The sequence below is a fragment of the Oryzias latipes genome, chromosome 19, assembly GCF_053564925.1.
Source record: "Oryzias latipes strain Hd-rR chromosome 19, Olatipes_Hd-rR_3.1".
Lineage (NCBI taxonomy): Eukaryota > Metazoa > Chordata > Actinopteri > Beloniformes > Adrianichthyidae > Oryzias > Oryzias latipes.
Genome location: NC_136255.1, coordinates 14,011,795 through 14,033,472, shown reverse-complemented (window position 1 = coordinate 14,033,472; position 21,678 = coordinate 14,011,795). Strand labels below are relative to the sequence as shown.

The following is a 21,678-nucleotide window of genomic DNA, read 5'->3' as shown; positions in this document are numbered from 1 at the left end:
CCTTTTATCCCTTGTGCTATCCTAGGCATTTTAATGTTGGGAGTTGGGTCATCTAGACCCACTAGACACTTGTGTCCATGGATTACATGAAATCTTTCCACCTTTATCCACCTTTGTCACGGTAGGGAGAACACGTCAATGCAAGGGTGGGGTCATCTAAGATAGCACAAGGGTTAATGACATGCTCAGTGATCAGGCTTGTAATCTAAATCTTCCTGCAGAATCATAGTCATTACAGTTCATCTGTGGTTCGTACTTCTCCCTCCTCCCTTCAACAGAGGCAGGTCACTGTACTAAGCATGATTGGGGAACTCCATATAAAACAGAGTGGAGAGAGATGACTGATGAGCTCCTGCAGCCATCATGTTTCAAGCCTTGTTTTTTCTTTTTGTCCTCACAGGTAAGCTTACATCTCAATTATGTTTGCATGTGGAGTTCAAGAAAGGTTTATTTATTTTTTAAATTAAATAGAATATAAAGGTTATGAAAAGTGACAGGTAATAGTGTCAGTGTGCCAAACCAGACAATAATTTATGAGCTGGCCACCTTTTTGGCATTTCACACCTTTAGTTTTTGTGGATCCAGTCATGACTAAGATTAATGTTGGACCAAATAGTTTTTTTCCAATGTTTTTTTGAAACTGTTGTTGCAATTTAAAAGAAATCATTTTAAAAGAGTTTGGTTGCTTTTGGTGCAAAGACCCAGAGCACTCTACAAGAAGAGAATCTACATGTAGTGGTTGCAGACCCCTAGTCTGGGAGGATTTTGAAACGCAGATTTATTTACATAAATGCTAAATCATAAACAACAATAACTAAAGGAAGCAAAGCACAAAGGCTTCAGGCTGAACCAAATACTGAAAAAACAAAAACAAAAGACACTTCATAAAATCTATAAAATATCTAATCTGAAAATAAAATAAAGGTAAGAAATAATGACAAAAACTAAACTACCTGGATTAATATAAAATGGAGAAAACTTGTGCAAAGAAAAATGTAGTTCCCCAAAACAAAAGCAAAAATGACTGGGCAAAGCAGGCTACAACACAAAACAATACTGCACATAACAATAGATTAATGACACAAAGGTTCTCAAAGATCTACAAAAACACCAGGGATACAACTTCAGGTATAAAGTACATAGATACATGATACTGTAAATCTGTTTAATAATAAAAACATTAACTTTAGGAAATTCACATACAAAAATTTCAAACAAATTGACAAAACATGATGATATGATAAATTGTTAAAAGGAAAGAACAAATAAATAAATAAATAAATAAATAAATAAATAAATAAATAAATAAATAAATAAATAAATAAATAAATAAATAAATAAATAAATAAATAAATAAAGAGGAGAGCAGAAAATTAAGTTGGTTGAAAAAATTATTAAGATGTTTTGCCAAAAGCACAGTAGAAGTATTTGTTAAACGCCGTAAAGTTCTTGTTCAAAATAAGAAAAACCTTTTTCATGTTTCACTTCTCAAATATCAGTGTTCCCAACAGAAAGTGATCTATTAAAAAAATAGGAAAACTATTTTTCTGACATGTAAATCCAATCTCATTTATCTATTTTTTTTCACAGTTGGAAGTTCAACAAATCCAGATCTTCGTGAACCTGAAGATGACCAGTTTACATCCAGTTGGACCTCTGATTTCATTCCTGGTAAAAAAAAAAGAACATATCCAATCCCTAATGATCTTTATTCTGTAATTTTCTGTATAATTATTATATGCCCAAAATGTATGTTATGTTGCTTTTTTTTTTTTTTTAACTCTAATGCTCTATTGCTTAAAGGGTTTTCTTGGTTATAAAAGTCATTCACAATTTACCACACATTGAGTAATTTTATTTAATGATCTTTTTTTTTTTTACATGAGGTCTTTCCCCTTAGAAGCCATGATGGGCTGTTTTGGCCCATCTTTTGGAAAATGGGCGAAAACAGTTTCATGAAATCTTTGAAATTGTTCAATGGTTTGTACAAAAAGCAAGATTCTTTACACAACTATGAAAAAAACCCGACAATAAAAGTAAATATCGATCTTTTTGCATTAAACATTTTCAAAGTAAGAAATTAAACATAAAGAACCTATTTATGTGAGGATTAGCAGAACTGGGAAGCACTTCTGCCTATTAGTCACCACTTACTTGCATTGAGTGTCAGCTGCACTGATTTGTGGGTTGCTGCTCTTTGTGGTTTAATGTATATCATTTTAAAAGGGTTGTGTTGGGTTTGCACGCTCTTCTCATGCTTTTGTGTTTTTTTTTTCCAGAAACCCAGCTCAGTACTTTCCACTACAAGAGAAAAGATGAAGGTCACACTAATTGATGGTTGGACAGTTTCCACAAAATGTGGGCTGTTGGGAAGTTTGCCCACCATTGGGCTTTAAACAGCTAAAACAGTATAAAGAAATGAGCATAACACTTCTGGAGCATATAGTAATGAATAAAAGCTTCCATTCAACATTCCAGGAACTAAAAGTAAAACAAAAGTAACAATACAATAGTTTTTGAAAACCAACAACTTGATAGTTGATGGGCATAAGTGTAACCCTTGTGCTATCCTAGGCACTTTAACATTGGGAGTTGGGTCATCTAGACCCCACTAGACAGTGCTCTGAACCTTTTTTCTTCAATGATTTGTGATCTTCACTGGCGTCCATGGATTACATGAAATCTTTCCACCTTTGTCCACCTTTGTCATGGTAGGAATAACACGTCAATGGAAGGGGTGGGGTCATAGGATAGCACAAGGGTTAAATGCAGCCAAACTGAACTGAAGCTACCATAACTAGTTACCTCTAACACATTTTTATCATCCTAAACTCAAAAATATATCAACTTTAACGCAACTTAGATCATTACATTTCACTGTCACAGTGAAAATGTTTGAAATTCATACAATTTTAAAAGATGTTCAAGTAAGAGTTGAGATCATGGAACCTAATTGTATTTATTACATATGACATATGGATGGAGAGCATATTTTTTCCTGGTACTTAGAAGGATTCCAACTATCAGATAATATATTATTTGCATCACAAATATGGTTAGAGGATAATTATTTTTGTACTGATAAAAAAAACATTCTTTGCTCATAGAGAGAAGCTGACCAGATGTTCGTTTCTTACATCTGGGTGAAAATGGCAAGTTTTTACTTTGAAATACAGACCCTTTTACAAACAAATTTTGATTTTCTATTTTTATTTTTCTTATTATTGTGTTGTCTTTCATCTGTGACTCTCATGTTCCTTTTTTTCTGTAGAGGTGGACAACGAGCACATTCGGTGGAATCCAGACCAATTTTGTGGACAGAAGCACATTTTAGTTCCCACAAAATATTTATGGATGCCAGATCTGACAATTGAAGAGATGTATGTTTAAAGCTATCGTTTTTATTGATAAGTCTCAGATCCAGTAACGACCACGACTGAGTTTTGTTTTTTGAATGCTTTTCTTTTATTTCATACTCTTAAATGTCATTATTAACTTTAGAAACTATTGCAGGGTTACAAAAAGGTAATATGGGACATTTTCGAGGAAATAAAAGAAAAGGGTTCTTTTGGCCGTTAAATGGTAACTTTGTGAAATAATCATTTTACTTTCTCCCTTCCTATTGAATCCTTATTAATTATTTAGGAAAAGAAAAGGTGTGGTTAAAGGTTTTAACCCCTTCATGCCAGAAATTACATCCAATTATATAAAATCCATTTCTTTTCTGTTATTTTTCCTTTTTTTCTGTCTAAAGTGATAAAATGGAGTCGTGGATTAAATGTTACGTTGTGAATTAGTAACATATGAAGTGAAGGGGTTCAGGGAGCTGCATGGTGGTGTAGTTTTAATTTTAAAGTCTTTTATACATGTCCTCCATCCTACAGGACAGAGTGGGATAAAACCGCCCCGAGCCCCAATCTTAACATCAGACATGATGGCTGGATTGACTATAGAAATGGCCAAGTAGTGGAGAGCACCTGCACGATGGACGTTTTTAGATTTCCATTTGACACACAGGCCTGTCAAATCTCCTTTAAATCTATCACATATTCCGGTAAGCACTAAAGTGATACATATAATGTTTTCTTCTCTCTGTACAGCATCCATCAAAAAATTTTACACATTACATTCTGCTTTTCTTTGCCTTACTCTTGTTTTTTTTGTCTTGCTTTCCTTCAGATAAGGAACTAATGTTGTTCTACAGAAACAAAACAGGAATTGCAAGAAATATTCGTAAAACTATCCAAACGCAGTCTGAATGGAATCTCTGTGGCTTCAGTGCACATAAAGAGACTGTTGATTATTTTGGCTTCAATCAGACAGTGATTGTTTTCATTGTGAGTTTTTCTGACTTCCAACACATGAAAGTATCATTTCATTTATATGTGCGGAAGAATAATGTGATAATTTGAACTCGCCATTGATGAATACAAAACGTTTTATTGTAAAGCAGCAGAGTTCAGAAAAAGCTGCAGTTTCCTGATTATGTTTATGGTGGTCCTTTAAAAAAAACTGTTACAGTAGCGATAAGTTGACTTAAGATGAATGACAGTTTCTCCAAGACAGCAGATCTTTAATTCTAGAAATATTTTATGTCAATAGGCTGATTTAGTTGCTGCCTTAATAAGTCCATCACTACACCCAAGTGTATTGGTGGTTTTTAGGTGAATGTTTATTTTTAAAACACTTGGCTATTTCTCCATCCCAATTCTTGGGCGATATATAATGTCATATATTTCTGGGTTACTTTTTGGAGCAATACAAATTTTTGGGGATATAGTAGTTTCATTTTACCCACTTTGTTTTTTTTCCCCTGAGCTTTTTTATTTCCTGAATTTAACAAAAAAAAAAAAAAACAGCAAAAAGTTTGTCCCTCTTTAACCCCTGAGTTGGGTTAAAAAAAAATCCAACCTGGGTTATTTTTTGTGAGTTGCACCCTTCCAACTGGTTTCGTTTGTTAAAATATGAACGAGATTAAAGTCAGAAAACTTGATAAAAGTCACTTTAAAGACAAAAAAGTGGGGGCTATAAACATTGTTTTTGCATGGTTCAAAGCAACCGCTTAAGAGTAAGCTTAAAAGGATGATTAGGATTATTTAAATAGTTATATTTGTTATAAGTATATTTTGATGACCGTGCAAAACCGATGTGATTAAGGCTAAAGCAATTTTTCTTTACTAGTGACTCACATTTGTCAGTATTTTTCCGTAAAGCAAACTGACATAAAACTTGCTAAAGTTTTATAGAAACATACAAACTAAAAACAAATAAAATGTAAAACAATCTTTGAATGTTTTTATGGTAATTTCTTTGCAAAAAGGTTTGTTGTAAATCTCTCTACACACGCATTTTTTTTTCCTTTTACAGATCACCTTGAAAAGAAGATCAGATTGTTATGTTGCAAACTTCCTGCTGCCCATTTTCGTCTTATTGTGTCTGGACTTTGCCTCTTTCCTCATGTTAGACACTGGGGGTGAGAAGGTTGGCTTTAAGATCACAGTCATTCTTTCTGTGACTTCGATGCAGCTTATGCTCAATGACATTCTGCCCCCTTCCTCAGGAAGTGTTCCTCTTATAGGTAAAGACTGTGTTGCTTTAATCTTTCTTCTTTGGTGATGTAAACACAGGATTCATGCTTCTGACCTGTTCCTTTTCAGGCTGCTATTGCGTTGGGATCTTTACTATGATGATGCTAAGCCTCCTAGAAACCATTTTAGTGATCTATTTCAAGAACAAAGACATGATTTCTCTATACAAGAAAGATAAAGATGAGAAACTGAATGAGAATCCAGAGGATAAACACAGTCCACTCCCATGCTGTTGTACAGGTGAGATTATTTATTATCTATTTCAAATTCTTAGATATGAACTTGAGTTTGCCGATTAGACAAACATACTTGTTTGGCTGACATAATGGTCTTAAGCTTTGAATAAAATCTTTTATTGTGTTCATTATTTTAGGAATTAAAAAACAGATATACTATTCATCAGCTGAAGATGCTGCCAAAGAAGATCAGTATTTTCCTAAAGAGATTAGAACTTTTCACATTTCAAAGACAACAATTTGAAAGGTGAAGATATCATTCAATTTGACTGTTTAACCATGTTTGCAGGGTTGCAGCAGTCCCTACACTGGTGTGTCTCTTGTCATGGAAAAAGTCTGAGGAGCTGGGTGAAATGAGAAAGTTGATAACTCTGAATAGCAGAAGTACAATGTATGAGAAGCATAGCTACTGGACTAGAGTGGCGGAAAAAATCAACAAAGTTTTTATCGTTTTCTACTTTTTAGTGGTTATTCTGTCAATGAGTTTCCTTTTTACTGTGTGGACATTGAGTGATGATTAAAAAGGGAGAAGGAAACACTCATGTTACAACTTTGTAGGATAAAATACATGAGTACCAGTGCAGAACTAGATGAATTGCATTACCTGTAATAATGCAAGTGTGAATGTTTTAAGCGTAATGCTTTGCTAAAAATATAAGCACTCCCAGCAGTCTTGTTTGTCTCTGGCCAACAATTCTGAGCATTCTTCCACCCTCTGCCTCTTGCCTGCCAGCCGCCTGCTTCTCCTTGTGTCCTCAATAAAAGTACTGCACATGGATCCTCCTGACTTTGGCTCCGTGTTACAGTTGAAGCTATTTGCTTGATGCTAAAATAACTGACGTGGTTGATCTTGGATTTATTGATCTTACATCACAGTTGAGTGGGTCTCACTCAACTTTAGGGAGCTCTGTACTACCAATGAGTTTGATCTTTGAGGTATAAAGGCAAAAAGTCAAATTAGTGTCACAACTGACTAAAGTGTTGTTCACCTTTCGGCATATACCTTCAGGTCACCACAGTGAATCAGCTTTCACTGATCAAACATTTGATTTAGTAGAGATTTTTATGCTGGATGCCCCCCCTGACACAATCCTGTATTTTATCTGGACTGAGTCCCCTTGTGGCTACAGTTGGGCAGTAGTGCGAAGGGTCTTGCCCAAGGATGAAGCTCATTGCGCCCCTGGGAATGAAACCCTGGTTTCCCATGCGCCAGTACATGCAGCTAACTGATCCATCCAGCTGCCCACAACTCACTCTAAAATGAAGGCTAAAAATAGATAAATTTAGTACCAAATTAATTGCATCTTTAAAAATAGCAGGTAAATTTAGGGACTTTGACAAGTTCCTCTTTATAAGTCAAGTCTTGGATAATTTAATTTTATTTAACCAATATTTAACCATAAAAGTCCCATTGAGATTACAGATCCCTTTTTCAAAAGAGTTCTGAGTAAGAGGCAGAATACAACATAACCCTAGACATGTCACACAATTGAAATAAATAAAAATATAAAAATCATCGTGCTAAAGATTATATTTCTAAATCCTTCATAGTTGCATCAAACCGAGACAAATTTTTGAATTGTGGTAGTTGCATTATCTGTTGCAGAGAACTTGAGGTCTGACACAGAGAAGCCATAGTTCCTGTCTCTGTCCTGACACTTTAGGGACTGACAGCAAGTACAGTAAACATCTTGGGAGTGGAGAGCTTAAGGTCCGCTGGGGCTCTGCTGAAGACTCACACTCAAGCTACCAATGATCCTATACCAATCCTTTGTACAGAAATCTGTTCCAGTGTTTGAGCTGACGAATCGCCAAAGCATGCCGTCCAACTCGCTGGTACAGTTCCGTGATGAGTTTGTGAATCAGTTCATCACGAGATGCAAAGAGGCCTTTTTTTATTCACACAAATTGTGAGTCTGCAAAAATAGTGGGACACACTATTAGTAGAGTTGTGACGTTCAAGAATGAGCCAAATATTTTTAGCGGCTCATTAACGATGGGAATCAGGTGACGTTTGTTTGGGAGCCTTCCCTGAGTTCACAACTATGGTTCACACAGATGTCCAAACAAGCTCCTTCTTACTTCATACGCAAATGAAAGTTGTGCATGCTCAATTAATGTGACTACCTCAGTTAAAAAAGAAAAAAATAGTGAGCAGCTCAGTGTTGGCATTGTGTGTGGTTTTACTCATGTACACACACTTTATACAAAGGACTAATAGTGATCTCACTGCCAAGTATCCAACTATCCCATATCAGACTTTAAAATCTGATTAAACACAGATGTAAAAAAAAATCTTGCTCTGTCTAACCAATATTTGTGCATGTACAAATATTGGTTATTTGTGCGGGGCATAACATAAATAAGGAAATGAACCCTAATGCCAAAAAGTAAGCCCTCAAATCACCAAATTTAATAAAGCTGCCAAGACCAACTTCTGTACAAATAAAATGAAGAGTTTATTATCCCAAATGTAAATATGACAAAAGAAAAATGTAGCATCTAACTTTAGGGTGAACCAAGGCCAAAAATAATAAACAAAACAGAACTAACTCAAATGTCAAATGCTCTACCTGGGGGGTATTCCAGAAAGCATGTTTTAACTACTCGGACTTTAACCATGAACTCTGGCTGAAATCCGCCTGAACTTGCTTACTCTGGGTATGTCCGTTCCAAAAAACCAGATATGAGTTAGCGTTAATGCGCGTGCACGGCAAGTACATAAAGACATTCTCAATAGATCGCCGATTTCCGGAGTCACCATGGAAACGCGTGGTGAAAAAAAGAGAGCGCTATATTTCAGTGAGATGGAGTCGGAGATTTTAATGACGGCGTATGAAGATTATAAGACCATCAAAAAGTAACACGGCTGCATCAGCAAAAAGAAGAGTTTCTGCTTGGTGAAAAAGAACATGGATATTTACTTTTTTTAAACCCAGCACACTGCGTCAGAGGCTTGTTAGAGCTGTTCAGGTGATAAGTGTGCGCTCCTAGCGTACAAGCTGGACTGTTGGAAATTGGGAAATTACATTTCGACAATCAGAGTATAGTTTGTGTCAGCAGGCACAAACAGGCTTCCTGCTGGCATTTAAATATTACAAGCACACCCTGTGCAAGCAGCATTTGGGCGCAGTCAGTAAGGAGCAAGTATGCACATCACACTAACCACTAGAGTGCGGTATAGTGGCACTGCATTACCCATACATCATAGAAGTGATCTCCATAAACCTTATAAATACTTCACATTACACTGACCACACACAACAATTGTACACTCCCTTTACCTTCCTTGAGGTGGCAATAAACAATAATGCACTTCCAGCTATCAGACGTGAGGAGGTGTGGGAATTTTCTTATCCCCTCTGTATATGTTTTGTGGATGTTTGTGGATCAACAGTGACCCTCTGGCGTCCTGTGGTGGGTGCTCTGTAAGTATGGGATCCTGGCTGTCTGGTCTCTGAATGACTGGAGCAGTAGCTTGATTTGCATAGCCATCAATTAGTCAGACCTGTTTTAGTTAGATGCTGGACTACAGTAGGACCTCCCTCAGCAGTTCTGTCCAAAGGGGGTCTAGCTTGGGGACTGAGGATTTGCTCTGTGCTCTTTGCAGATGATGTTGCCCTGTTGGCTTAATTGAGCCAGGACTTCCAGCATGCATTAGGTGTGGTTCAAGACAGAGTGGAAAGCAATTGAGATGAAAGTCTGCATCCCTAAGCCTGAAGTAATGGTTCTTGACTGGAGAAAAGTAGTTTTTCCTCTTTGGGTTGGTGGAGTGCTCCTGTTCTAGGTAAAGTAGTTTAAGTATCTTGTGGTCTTTTTCACAAGTGCGGGAAGATCCAACACAATGGTGAGGCATCCGCTGTTATGCAATTGTTGTGCCAGTCCGTTGAGGCTATCCAGCCGTACAGTTTAGAGCCAGATTCCAGCTCAGACGAGGAAAACAAAGACGTGGATGGATCTATTTGTCTGCAAGTGGATGCATCAGACTGGAATGGAGCAGGAAGCTTGTGAAATACAAATTCTAATTTGTATGTCACAACGACAAGATTTTTCAAACACTTTTTATCAGCTTCTGATTCACCACGATTTTCCAATATTACAATAAAGAAATACTCTGAAAAGCAGTTTTAATCTTAATTTTCTTTACATGTGTCCTTCATCGTGAGAAAACACACCAAAAACACAATTTTCATTGGAGTGGATCTTTAATTCAAAGCCCTTCACATTCTGAAAACACTTTTTGGATATTGCATCGTTGTGTTTTTCTACTGGTCTGATTGGCAATTTAAAACAGGTAAGACTACAGGACAGTAGAATAAACATCAATAATATATTTCTATTCGAAAATTGGATGTATTTACAGGAATAATTGAAAACCTCTTGATACTCAAGTTTGTTTTTTGTCTGATATGTGTCCTCCATCTTTTTTTATAGTCTACAGTTGGTCCTAGAATCTTGCAGAATTGAGATACTGTCTTTGTCTCCCTTTAATAGTGATCAGGCTTGTAATGTAAATCTTTCAGCAGCCTCATAGTTGTTAAAGATTTTCTGTGGTTTACTCTTCTTCCTCCTCCCTCCAACAGAAGCAAATCTATTTGACAAGGATAACTGGAAAGTTTGATACAGAGCAGAGTGGACAAAGTTGAGTGCTGATCTCCTGCATGAGGTTTTTAATTATATTGACAGATATGTGTTTCAGCAATTTAGATGGGAAAAGTATGCAATCATTTATGAGTTTACTTTTTTTGCATTTGTTTTCACAGTTTCAGGTTAAGGTTGGAACAAAAAAAAGTATAAAAAGGAAAAAGAGTACAGCAGAAAATAACGTAGGTTAAAAAATGGAATTTGGATTTTTACAAAGGGACTGGAAGTGTTTGTCAATCACGCATTAGTGAAGTTCTAGTGCAAAAAAAGCATTTTTTTCATGTTGCACGTGTTAGATTTCACCATAACTAACAGAAATTGATTAGTAAAGAGCAGCAAAGGCTTCTGTTTGTCAATTTTTCTTCTGATTGCAAACACCCAATCACAACACAATGGCTTTTTAACAATTTTCATTACAAGATGTGCTTATTAGCAAGGTTTATGATTTATTCAAAAACATCCCAATAGAAAATTTTGTTTGAGAATTATTTCCCAAACTTGTAAATCCAATCTCATTTTCCGTTTTTTTTGTTTGTTTTTTTACAGGAAAGAGTACACCAAATTCAGACATTGGTGATCCTGAAAATGCAGGGCTCTCATCCAATTGGACCTCTGATTCAGTTTCAGGTAGAAGAAAAAGAAACATTTCAGGTCTTTAGTTATCTTAATGGTTCTATAATTATATAATTATAAAACATGTAATTATAACTGACTGTTTCCTAAACTGGAAGGTTACTTTTAAAGACTTGTGCTTTATCACTATAAAGGTTGTATTGGTTACAATCCAGCTGCAGTACTTTCCATTACAAAAAAAGATGAAGGTCACACTGATTGATTGATGAACAATTCAATTCAACTCAATTTTATCTGTATAGTCCAAAATCACATCAACAGTCATCTCAATGGGCTTTTTGCGGATAAATGTAGGGTAAAACATAAAATCAAAAGGATCATGAACACACACAATTAAATAGAAAGATTCTAAACTGAACTAACAAAACTAAGCTGGACATCCCTGGCCTTAGACCCTCCTATGCGATAAGGAAAAACGGCCCGGAGCAGAGACGAGTCAGAAGAAGGAACGACAGCCAAGTATAGAAGCAGTAGTAGAGGGGAGCCAGCGACGGCGTACTTGGTCAGGTGCAGGAGCACGGACGAGCCAACTTGAATCTGGAAGCACTGTCAGCCCTTTGGAAAGTACATGAAGGGGAAGGTGTGTCCAAACTTTTGGTCTGTACTGTAGATGAGGACAGAACCCCAGTTCACCATACTTTCCCCAGCTCCTGGTAAGGGTTAAGCTTAGGGATCAGGTCAGGGCTAGGTTGGGGGGGGGGGGGGGGTAGAGGGGAGTCTTGTTAGTTGTCTTTGGGTACGGTCGTGGATAGGTTGTAGTGCAGGCGGGATAGTTATCATAAAATGTGGGCTCTTGGAAAGTTTCACTCTACTTTATGGGCTTCAAACGTCTTTTATCAACATAAGGCAGATAAAAGATATCTTTATGGAATTGTTCAAAATTCATGAAAATCTAAAAGATGTCCAGGCAAGAGTAACGAGTTTCTTCAGAGCGTGCAACTTAATTTTATATTTTTCCTGTAACTAATTTTTACTTTAAATGAAAATGTGTTGTAATTTTGTTTCAGAAGCGGATATTGAAAATTTTTCACATGAGTACCGTCGGCAGTCTATTATGAAGAAGTTGGAACTAAGGGAAAACGAGGAAGACTATATTGTTGGAAGACCTGTTAACCCTTGTGCTATCTTAGATGACCCCACCCTTACTTTGACGTGTTCTCCCTACCATGACAAAGGTGGATAAAGGTGGAAAGATTTCATGTAATCCATGGACACCAGTGAAGATCACAAATCATTGAAGAAAAAAGGTTCAGAGCACTGTCTAGTGGGTCTAGATGACCCAACTCCCAATGGTAAAGTGCCTAGGATAGCACAAAGGTTAAAGACCACCGCAGTGTGACCTGGGTTCACCTTGAAATGACCATTGTGACCATTTTAGATGTGTTAAGTTTTTTATAATCTCACCAAAAAAACTTTGACCTTTATGTGTTTGTAATAAAACTGACCCTTATGATTGCTCTTGTGCAAGACAAAAGTGAATCAGAAAATAAAATCAATCCTTGGTAGAAAATTGATTTGCCTTAAATTCTGCATGAAAGAACTAATGACATTGAAAAAAAAACAATATAAGAATATCATAATTATTTGGATTTTATTTAGTTCTACATCCTGAAGACCCCTTCACCTCTGTCTTTCAGTCACATTTAAATTTTTTGTGACTTTGCTAACACAAGCCACAGATTGTCTGGCTCACCGGAAACATTTTTTGTTGGGCTTAGTTATGTCTAGAAAAACAACTCAAAACTATGAAGACACTTCAAACATCCATCATCATAGTTCAAGAGACATACATGTACCCAGTTCTATTTAAGGTTCCTCCTTAATAATTGAAATTTTAAGAAAAAAACTAAAGCCACTTCTAAAGCCCACCTTTTGATAGTGCCACACTAGTCCTCCCTGCAGCGTTCTATATTCTTTTTCATGATCTGAGTGTGAACCCATGCAGAAATACAAAGAGGTATTGCTGACAGCGGTCTTTTCATTACTCTTACTCCTTTAATTATTTTTTTTGTCATGGCACAATAATATGGAAATCTTAGACCATATGTTGATTTAGAATTGCAGTCTATAATTGTTGCCTCAAACACATGGCATCTGCCTTTAAATGGGTAAAATAAGTTTTCACGTTCAAGCTTGATCTCAGAGATCCTTATCATCTTATTCACATAAAGATGAAAAAAAGTGGAAAACTTCTGTCAACACTCCTGATTGTCCTTATGGGTATCTTGTAATGTCTTTTGGACTAACATGAACCTGCGTTCTTTTTGGCAATTGTAAACAGTAATCTCAGTGACACAATAAACAAATTTGTGTTTGTTTCTCTGGATGAGAATTTTGCAATTTTCTTATTTACAAACGGAACATGTGTAGCCTACGAGGAATTTAGTGTCTCAAGAAACAACTGTTTGTCAAAGCAAATGTGAATTCCACATGTTTTCCATATCTTTTCTTGGTCTTATTGTGGCTGAAAGGCAGGCCAAGATGGACCCAGCAAGGTTTAAGAAGTCCTTACCTGGCCCACCCTGTGGAGGACACTGATATTGGCTGCTTGTATTCAGGACTACATCAGTATTGGATCACAGATCTGAGATCTTGCTTTCTGACTCAGCTCTCTTTTTACCACAGCGGACTGGCGCAACAACCACAGGACACCACAAATCCACCAGTCACTCTCACGCCCCAAACTTTTCTCACTCGTGAACAAGAGCCCATGACACTTAAACTCATAGGGGCAGGACTTTTCCACCCACCCAGAGAGGATAAATTGCCTTTCCCCATTTCAGAGTGCTACATTTCAACATGATGGTCTTGAGCATTTAGAAATAAACAGAATGTTCAGTTCTCCATTTTTTGTTCTAGCAATCACGAAATCATGGCTGCAGTATAGGAGTGACTTTGAGTTTCTGGGGAAGAAACAACAGAAGTTTCTTGACGTCTACTTGCTCCATGGTGAAAAGTTGATTACAATGGTTCAAGCAGGAGAAACAAGTGTCAGTGAAGATGATGATTGCCCCCACAACAAAAGTGGAAATCGCTGTCAAAGGCAGCTCTCAGAGACTATTTTGCCATTTATTTTCCATGGATGATGGACAAACAGATGCATCAAGTGGTTGCAGATTCAACTGCAAGAGAGCAAAATGTGTGATGTATTCCTCTGTGTGCCTAAGAATGGGTACTCCTTATTGAAACGTTATTCCAAATAAGCACAACAGAAGAAAATATGGGTGCCCAAAAGAAAATCCACACATGCATGGGGAGAACATGCAAACTCTTCACAGAAAGGTCCCAGCTAGGATATGTGCCAGGGCTTTCTTGCTAAGAGGCAAGAGCACTAACCACTGCACCGCTGCACAGCCATGGGGAATTTAAAATGGCCCCAGGTGTACATGGGAGAGTTAAAGTGTGGCCATGCAACACACTGGCGACCTGTTCAGGGTGTGCCCTGCCTTAGACTAAGAGTAACAGGGACACAGCCCCTTGACCCCAAAAGAGAAACAGCAGTTTAGGAAAATTGATAGATGGAGAACTAAGGAAAAAAATGTGCAGAGATGTGGCAAGGTTATAATAGTTTCGGATTTTTTATTAGTTTTAGTTTTTATTTCGTTTTGAATTTTTGTTTTTAAATTTATTTAGTTTTAATTAGTTTTTAGAGGCTGCTTTACTAGTTTTTATTAGTTTTAGTTTTTATTTCGTTTTGAATTTTTGTTTTTAAATTTATTTAGTTTTAATTAGTTTTTAGAGGCTGTTTTACTAGTTTTTATTAGTTTTTATTTTTTGAAATTGCTTCGTTTTAGTTTAGTTTTTATTAGTTTTAGTGTTAGTTTCTTCTTTTTTATTTTTTGTAAATTAGGATATTTGTCAGGTGCATGATTCAAAATCACCAAAATAAGTATTGTATGATAAAAACGCAATCAAAGATACATTTTGAAACACTTATTATTCAGAGGACACAAGGACAACCATCCTTAAATTAAAATACAACAGCCGATGACAGCATTACGTTATCTGCTCTCGCTTCTTTTTTGGGGGAGGGCGGGCGACAGGCTAGCTTGTCTACGTCCTGTTGATTTGCGTTTTTGTGTGCGCTTTTTAAATGTATTTTTAGATTCGTAGGGTTTTTCCCTTTGAGGAGCGTTCCACAAATTTTGTCTCCTGCTTCGACTACAAGCACTTACTTTAGTTTTCGACGCTGTTATATTCAAAAAAGTCCCAAATAGGACTCTCCCGCTTTCTCCCAACTTTTTATGCAGCCATCACGCTCATGTAAATGTCTATGAACCCTCTAGCCGGTAGTGTCTGACAGACATCATGTGACGTCACAGACAACGTGATGCCGTAAGGGTCATATACACAGTAAAACTAGCAGCGTGAAGTAAATAAACTTTATTTCAACCCAAAAGACTTATGTATTAACAAAGACGAAAACTAAGTATTTTTTGGGGTTAATATTAGTTAGTTTCAGTTCGTTTTATACACACAACAAACAGTTTTAGTTAGTTTTCGTTTTTTTTTTTAAACTCTCGTTTTTATTTTTATTTCAGTTAACGAAAATGTTTTTTCAGTTCTAGTTTTAGTTTTTCGTTCGTTTTCGTTAACTATAATAACCTTGATATGTGGATGATAAACTTTTTCTTAGGTTTACCAGTTTGTGTGGCTTTTTTGTGGGGGACTAACTCTTTGCCACTAAAAAAGTTAAGTTTTCTTATGTTTAGCCTTCCAATGTCCTCTGCAGTTCACACTCGATATCTCAAAAATAAAAACGTAATTTTCCTAATAATTATGTCAGTCCTCTGATTATGTGAAACCAAGTCTTGCACCAAGTACGATCAAGAATCTCAGTTTAGCGCATTCTTGAATACTTATCAAAAGCCCGGTGTGTACGTAGGTACACATATATAATATAATAGGTCCCCGGAAGTCCTGTGACCCTGAAAGAGATTCAGTGGGTTGAGAAAATAAATGGAAGCTCTGCACCCTTGAGTAAAGAGATTAGTTGAATATACTGTAACACTTTGTATCTGAAAAAAAAAAAAAAAAAACATTTATCTGAATGTATTTCTATGCTGATAAAAAACATTTTTTGCTCATAGAGAGAGGCTGACCAGATGTTCATTAATTACATTTTGGTCAAAATGGTACGTTTTTACTTAGAAATACAGACTTTTGTACAAACATATTGCGGTTATGAATCTTGTATTTCCTTTATTCATCTTGTTTGTGTCTCTTATTGATGACTTTATTGTTCATCTTTTCTTTTATAGAGATGGAACAATGAGTATATTCAGTGGCATCCTGATCAGTTTTGTGGACAGAGGCATACTTTGGTTCCCACAAAATACTTATGGATGCCAGATGTGACAATTAAAGAGATGTAAGTCTAAAGCTCTGAATGTTATTGCAATCCCTCAGATAGTTTGTAATAAAAACTCTCATGTTTCATAGTTAGAAACATGATTTAAAACTGGCATAAATCCTAAGCTTGACATGTTCTCATCTAGAAAATAACACTTTATAAATCTTTATGCTCCCTATTGTAATATTTTATGGGATATTTCTGATGCAGGTTCCCCAATGATATGCTTTAAAAACAAACTTAATAAAAAAAAATTAATGCAAACAAAAAACAAGGGCGTGATGACAAGATACTTTAGGACAGATCAGGATAAAACCGCCCCAAGTTCTCATCTTAGCGTTCAACACGATGGCATGGTTGAATATAGAGATGGCCAAGTGGTGGAGAGCACCTGCAAGATGTACGGTGTGGTTTTTCCATTTGACGCTCAGGTCTGCTGCATCTCTTTCAAATCTATCATGCACTCTGGTAAGCACAGCTAGTGAGTTTTTTAAAACATAAGATGAGCACTATCCATCAAAGACTCAAGACATGCATGATATTTTGTTTTGCCAACAGACCATAAAACTTTTTTTTCTTTTTTCTTTTTCTAAGATGAAGAACTAAGGTTTGTCCTACAGTGAAAACATTTCAACCTTTGACAGGGAGACTCTTAGAAAAATCCAAATACAGTGGAATTGCTGTGGCTTCGAAGTAAACGGGAAAACTGTCAATTATTTTAGCTTCAATCAATCAGTGATTGTTTACATTCTAAGGATTTCTGGATTCAAACAGATGCAAGTTTCATTTCTATATGAAGAAGAACAATTTCATGAAATTGACTTGTCATTGGTGAATAATAAAGTTTTATTGAAAAGATAAAAAATGTAATGAATGTAAAGCTTGCGTTAATCAAAATATTAAAGGCGTGTCAGTCAGAAAACTTTATAAATCACAGTGAAAAAGAAAAAAAAATGAGGGATAAAAAAACTATGTAATAAATTCTTAAAACAATTGGTACATATGTAATTATGATTATTATTTGAATAATTTGAATAATTATTTTAATTATGAGGATGATTTGATGGTGATGTTTTCATAAAGAAAAATAGATCTTTCAACATTTCATAAAGTTTGTAGATAGGTTGAAATATATGAAAAAATAAATTCAAACTAAAAACTGGTATAGGTACTTCTGATCTTTGAAATTTTTTTCTGTTTTTTGTGAATATTTTTCTTTTCAAGTGCAGTATAGTCAGCGGATTTGTTGTTTTACAGATCTGCCTGAAGAGAAGATGCTGCCCGTTTTTTACTTCTTGTGTCTGGACTTTACCTCTCTCTTCCTGTCAAACACTGGAGGCGAGAAGATTGGCTTCAAGGTCACTGTCCAACTTGCTGTGACAGTGATGCAGCTTATTGTCATTGAGCTTTTGCCCCCTTCCTCAGATTCCGTTCCTTTTTCCTTAGGTAAAGACAATTGTCATGGCTAGCAGACTTAGCAGACCCAAGTGCTGGAACCCGGAAGGAAACTCGGCAGGCAATGAGGTAAGTTGTAATAGGTTTTAATGTGGCAGCAAAGATGGAATTGAGTCCCAGGTTCTTCTGTGGTAGCCAGAGGTGGTGGTTGGAGGGTCTTGACTGCGACAACCCTGTGATTTGAGATGGGAGCCAGAGGAGCGTCGGAACGAGACGAGCGAGAGGTGAGCAGCAATCCGGAGTGTTCCACGTGAAGGTGAGGTTCTGGAGTAGTACAAAGACAGGGTAATTAGTCGAGAGAATAACAGGCATGAACGAGAGACAAGGTAAGGCCAGGAGATGCACCGTAGGAGTACAACGAACTAGTGTCGATTACAGGTCCGTGGTCTCCTTAAGAGTCTGCAGGCTGATGAGGATGAAGAGGCGCAGCTGATGGTGTCAGGTGTAGCAGATGAGGGGGAGGAGTCTGCTAGAGGCACCGTAACAACAATGTTGTTTTAAATGATTTTCAAGTGATGTAAATGGAAATCATGTTCATTTTACTGATTTTGTCCCTGTCAGACGTCTACTGCTTTGGGATCTGTACCCTGATGCTACTAAGCCTCCTGGAAACCATTTTATACCATTTGATAGACAAAGACCAAACTTGCAAAGTCATGAAAAAAGGCAATCCGAATCATCATGAGAATCCAAAGGATAAACAGTGTGCACTCCAATGCTGTTTTACAGGTGAGATTATTTATTGTTCTACTTCAAATTCTTAGACACTAACTTGTGTTTGCCAATTAGACATACCTGCAGTACTTGTTTGGCTGACATAATGGTGTTTAGCTTTGAATAAAGTCCTTTATGCGTTCCTTTTTTTAGGAATTAAGAAAGGAATTCATTGTGCATCAGCTGAAGACAATACCCAAGAAGATCAGTCTTTTGCTAAAGAGGTTAGAATTTTGTTATTGTGAAGAATAGTTAGAAACTGCCTTTAACCTTTATTACACTAATGGTTTAAACTTAATTCACTGAGCATGTATTGTCATCTCAAAATTATATTACATTTGAAGAAAGCACAGCCAAACTATTGTTCTAACAGTTTCTTCCCATACTCCCTCTTTTCTGTGCATGTTTTCTGCTGAGCAGGCCTCAGACTTATCTTCACTTTAGCCTTGGAGGTTCTCTCCAGCAGTAACCTGTGGGCGTGATTTTCACATGAGGTCCATCGGACCATCTTCTGAATATGCAAATGCAGGGTTTTTATACCAAAGCCCATCCCTGAGCTCGTTGGTTCGGACTTTGAATGTACCATGTTCATGTCTGTCCCCTTCGTGTTTGTGCGAAGTAAAACCTCCACAAAAGCTAAGTTTTGTCTCTGAGTCGTTATTCATTCATTTCTGTGTGCTGGAAACTGAAAAGGGAACGAACCACCCTAATATTTTATTTAATACAGTCCTTTCTAGAAAATCCAGTTTCCTCACATTTGGTCCTTCGAGCCGGCCGGCGCGCGCCTTGGACATCGCTGGAACCCCTGGGGGGGTTTTTTCCTGAAAACCGCGCGGTCTGAGACCACGGCCTCAGCATTGAACCATCGGCCCTGCCCCTGGATCCGGTGGTGCCCTCGGCGTCGTCAGGTCCCTCATCAAATAACGAGGTTATTTGATCGAAGTGAGTATGCGACACAGAAAGTCTGTCCTCTCTTTACTTGCTAGGGTTTTATGTTGACTGTGTCTGTGTCTTGTGTGTGGGTGCCTCATCTCTTGGGAAAGAACAGAGAGAGCCGTGAGCAGTCACAGTGCTGCGCGTGCACGCTGACCACAGGAGCGCCTGCAGTCAGCCTGCTGCGGGTGCATGTGTCCTCCTTCACGGGAGATGACAGGGAGAAGTGTGTAGCGTAAGAGAAAAACCCGTCGGAAGCTGTGTGTCCCCGACGTAGGGATAGATTAAGTTGAAACCCGTCGGAAGCTGTGTGTCCCCGACGTAGGGATAGATTCGGTTGAAACCCGTCGGAAGCTGTGTGTCCCCGACGTAGGGATAGATTCGGTTGAAACCCGTCGGAAGCTGTGTGTCCCCGACGTAGGGATAGATTAGGTTGAAACCCGTCGGAAGCTGTGTGTCCCCGACGTAGGGATAGATTCGGTTGAAACCCGTCGGAAGCTGTGTGTCCCCGACGTAGGGATAGATTAAGTTGAAACCCGTCGGAAGCTGTGTGTCCCCGACGTAGGGATAGATTCGGTTGAAACCCGTCGGAAGCTGTGTGTCCCCGACGTAGGGATAGATTCGGTTGAAACCCGTCGGAAGCTGTGTGTCCCCGACGTAGGGATAGATTCGGTTGAAACCCGTCGGAAGCTGTGTGTCCCGACGTAGGGACAGAATCGGTTGAAACGTGCTGTCGGCTGTGTGGACGGCTTAGGGACAGATTCGGTTAAGGCGCGTCGTGCACGGCATTTGGGAATAAACGGAGCTCCGGGGAATTCATGTGTGTGTAACGTTTTTTTTATGTCTCTGTCTGTGTCTGACTGTGCTTTCTGTGACGGCTTCTGTGGTGTATGCTCGCTTTGATTAATGCCTCATGATGGCTTTGATTAATGTCTTATTCTAAATAAATGAATAATGAATGTGGTGACTCAGTTGACAGATAATTAGGCTTCTTTTCTGATTCTCCAAGCTTTTTCTGCTGATTAGATTCAGCGCTGGAGGATCCATAAAAAGGGTTACTTGGGTGGGAACTCTGGTTTGTGATTGAAATTGAGAAGCTGGTTCTCAGGACAGCCACATCCGCAAGGGATTTAGCTCTTGTAGAAGCATGGTGTGGTCTATGAATTCCTGAGAACGTTGTGGCTGATCGTCATTCATAAACCTAGACAAGATGGGTGGGACTCATTCACAAAATCTCACTAAAAAGAAAGAAAGCACATTGCTTAGGTCCAGAAAACTTTTCATAAAGTTTGGAAGTATGTGGGAAGTCAGGATCAGACATAAATCAAGTATTTGGATAAATGGGTTAAAGATTATGGATATCATAGAAAGTTAAGCAGCCTCAGAGTGCAGGACAGAGCAGAAGGAGGGGGGAGCACCTTCACAGATCAGAGTGCGCGTGCCCGAGCCTGCAGACAGGCTGATGAGGACTCGCAGAAAGGAGGGGTGATTTCTCCGTTGTAAGCAGGTGTAACAGCTTTCTCTGCTCTCCGAATAATGATAGGACGTGTTTTAGTGTGTATTTTAGTGTTTAGGATATGGACTAGGGTAGATGTTCAGAAAAAAGCTATAGAAAGTATCATTTCTTACAAAGCAGCCGTGGATCAGTTTGTGCAGGACAGACCTCCCACTTGTATAAACATGATCAGACTCGGATGGCTGGTGCAGCCTTTCCTTTTTTTAGTTCACTCTCCCTGCTCATAAAAAGTTTGATTGCAGCCTTCTGACCCCACTAATCAGGTCCCTGCATTTCTGCTTGTAAATCAGGATTGACCCCTTAAAAGCATTCCTGAGGATATCTGGTCCACTAACTCGCCTTACATTTTTTTTAATGGACATGTTGCTAATCTTTCGAAGTTTTAACTCTCAGGGGAATAAGTGCAGTAAGACTAACCTCCAGCTGGCCCAAGCACAGGTTAAAATTTTTTTGGGACATTTAGTTTCTGTTTCTAGCAAAATTATTTCTCTCCCTGGACCTCACCACCTTATCTGATCAGCCCCCCACAGCTGCTTGCGCTGCTGATAGTTGAAACAATGTCACCTGTGATTCTCTTGTGCGAATTCTCCAGAATCACATGCAGTA

At 37.9% G+C, this 21,678-nt stretch overlaps 1 protein-coding gene across 1 annotated transcript in view; it reads left to right on the top strand.

Moving 5' to 3' along the window:
• Positions 1-5,403: 5,403 nt before the first annotated feature.
• LOC111946469 (5-hydroxytryptamine receptor 3A-like) overlaps positions 5,404-21,678 on the top strand; it is a 33,615-nt gene continuing 17,340 nt past the window's right edge. The window contains exons 1-9 of the mRNA XM_023949832.2: positions 5,404-5,578; positions 5,658-5,828; positions 11,015-11,095; positions 16,363-16,472; positions 17,712-17,812; positions 17,901-17,978; positions 18,045-18,133; positions 18,471-18,638; positions 18,777-18,847. The gene's annotated coding sequence lies outside the window, so the exon portion shown is untranslated. The remainder of the gene's footprint in view (positions 5,579-5,657; positions 5,829-11,014; positions 11,096-16,362; positions 16,473-17,711; positions 17,813-17,900; positions 17,979-18,044; positions 18,134-18,470; positions 18,639-18,776; positions 18,848-21,678) is intronic.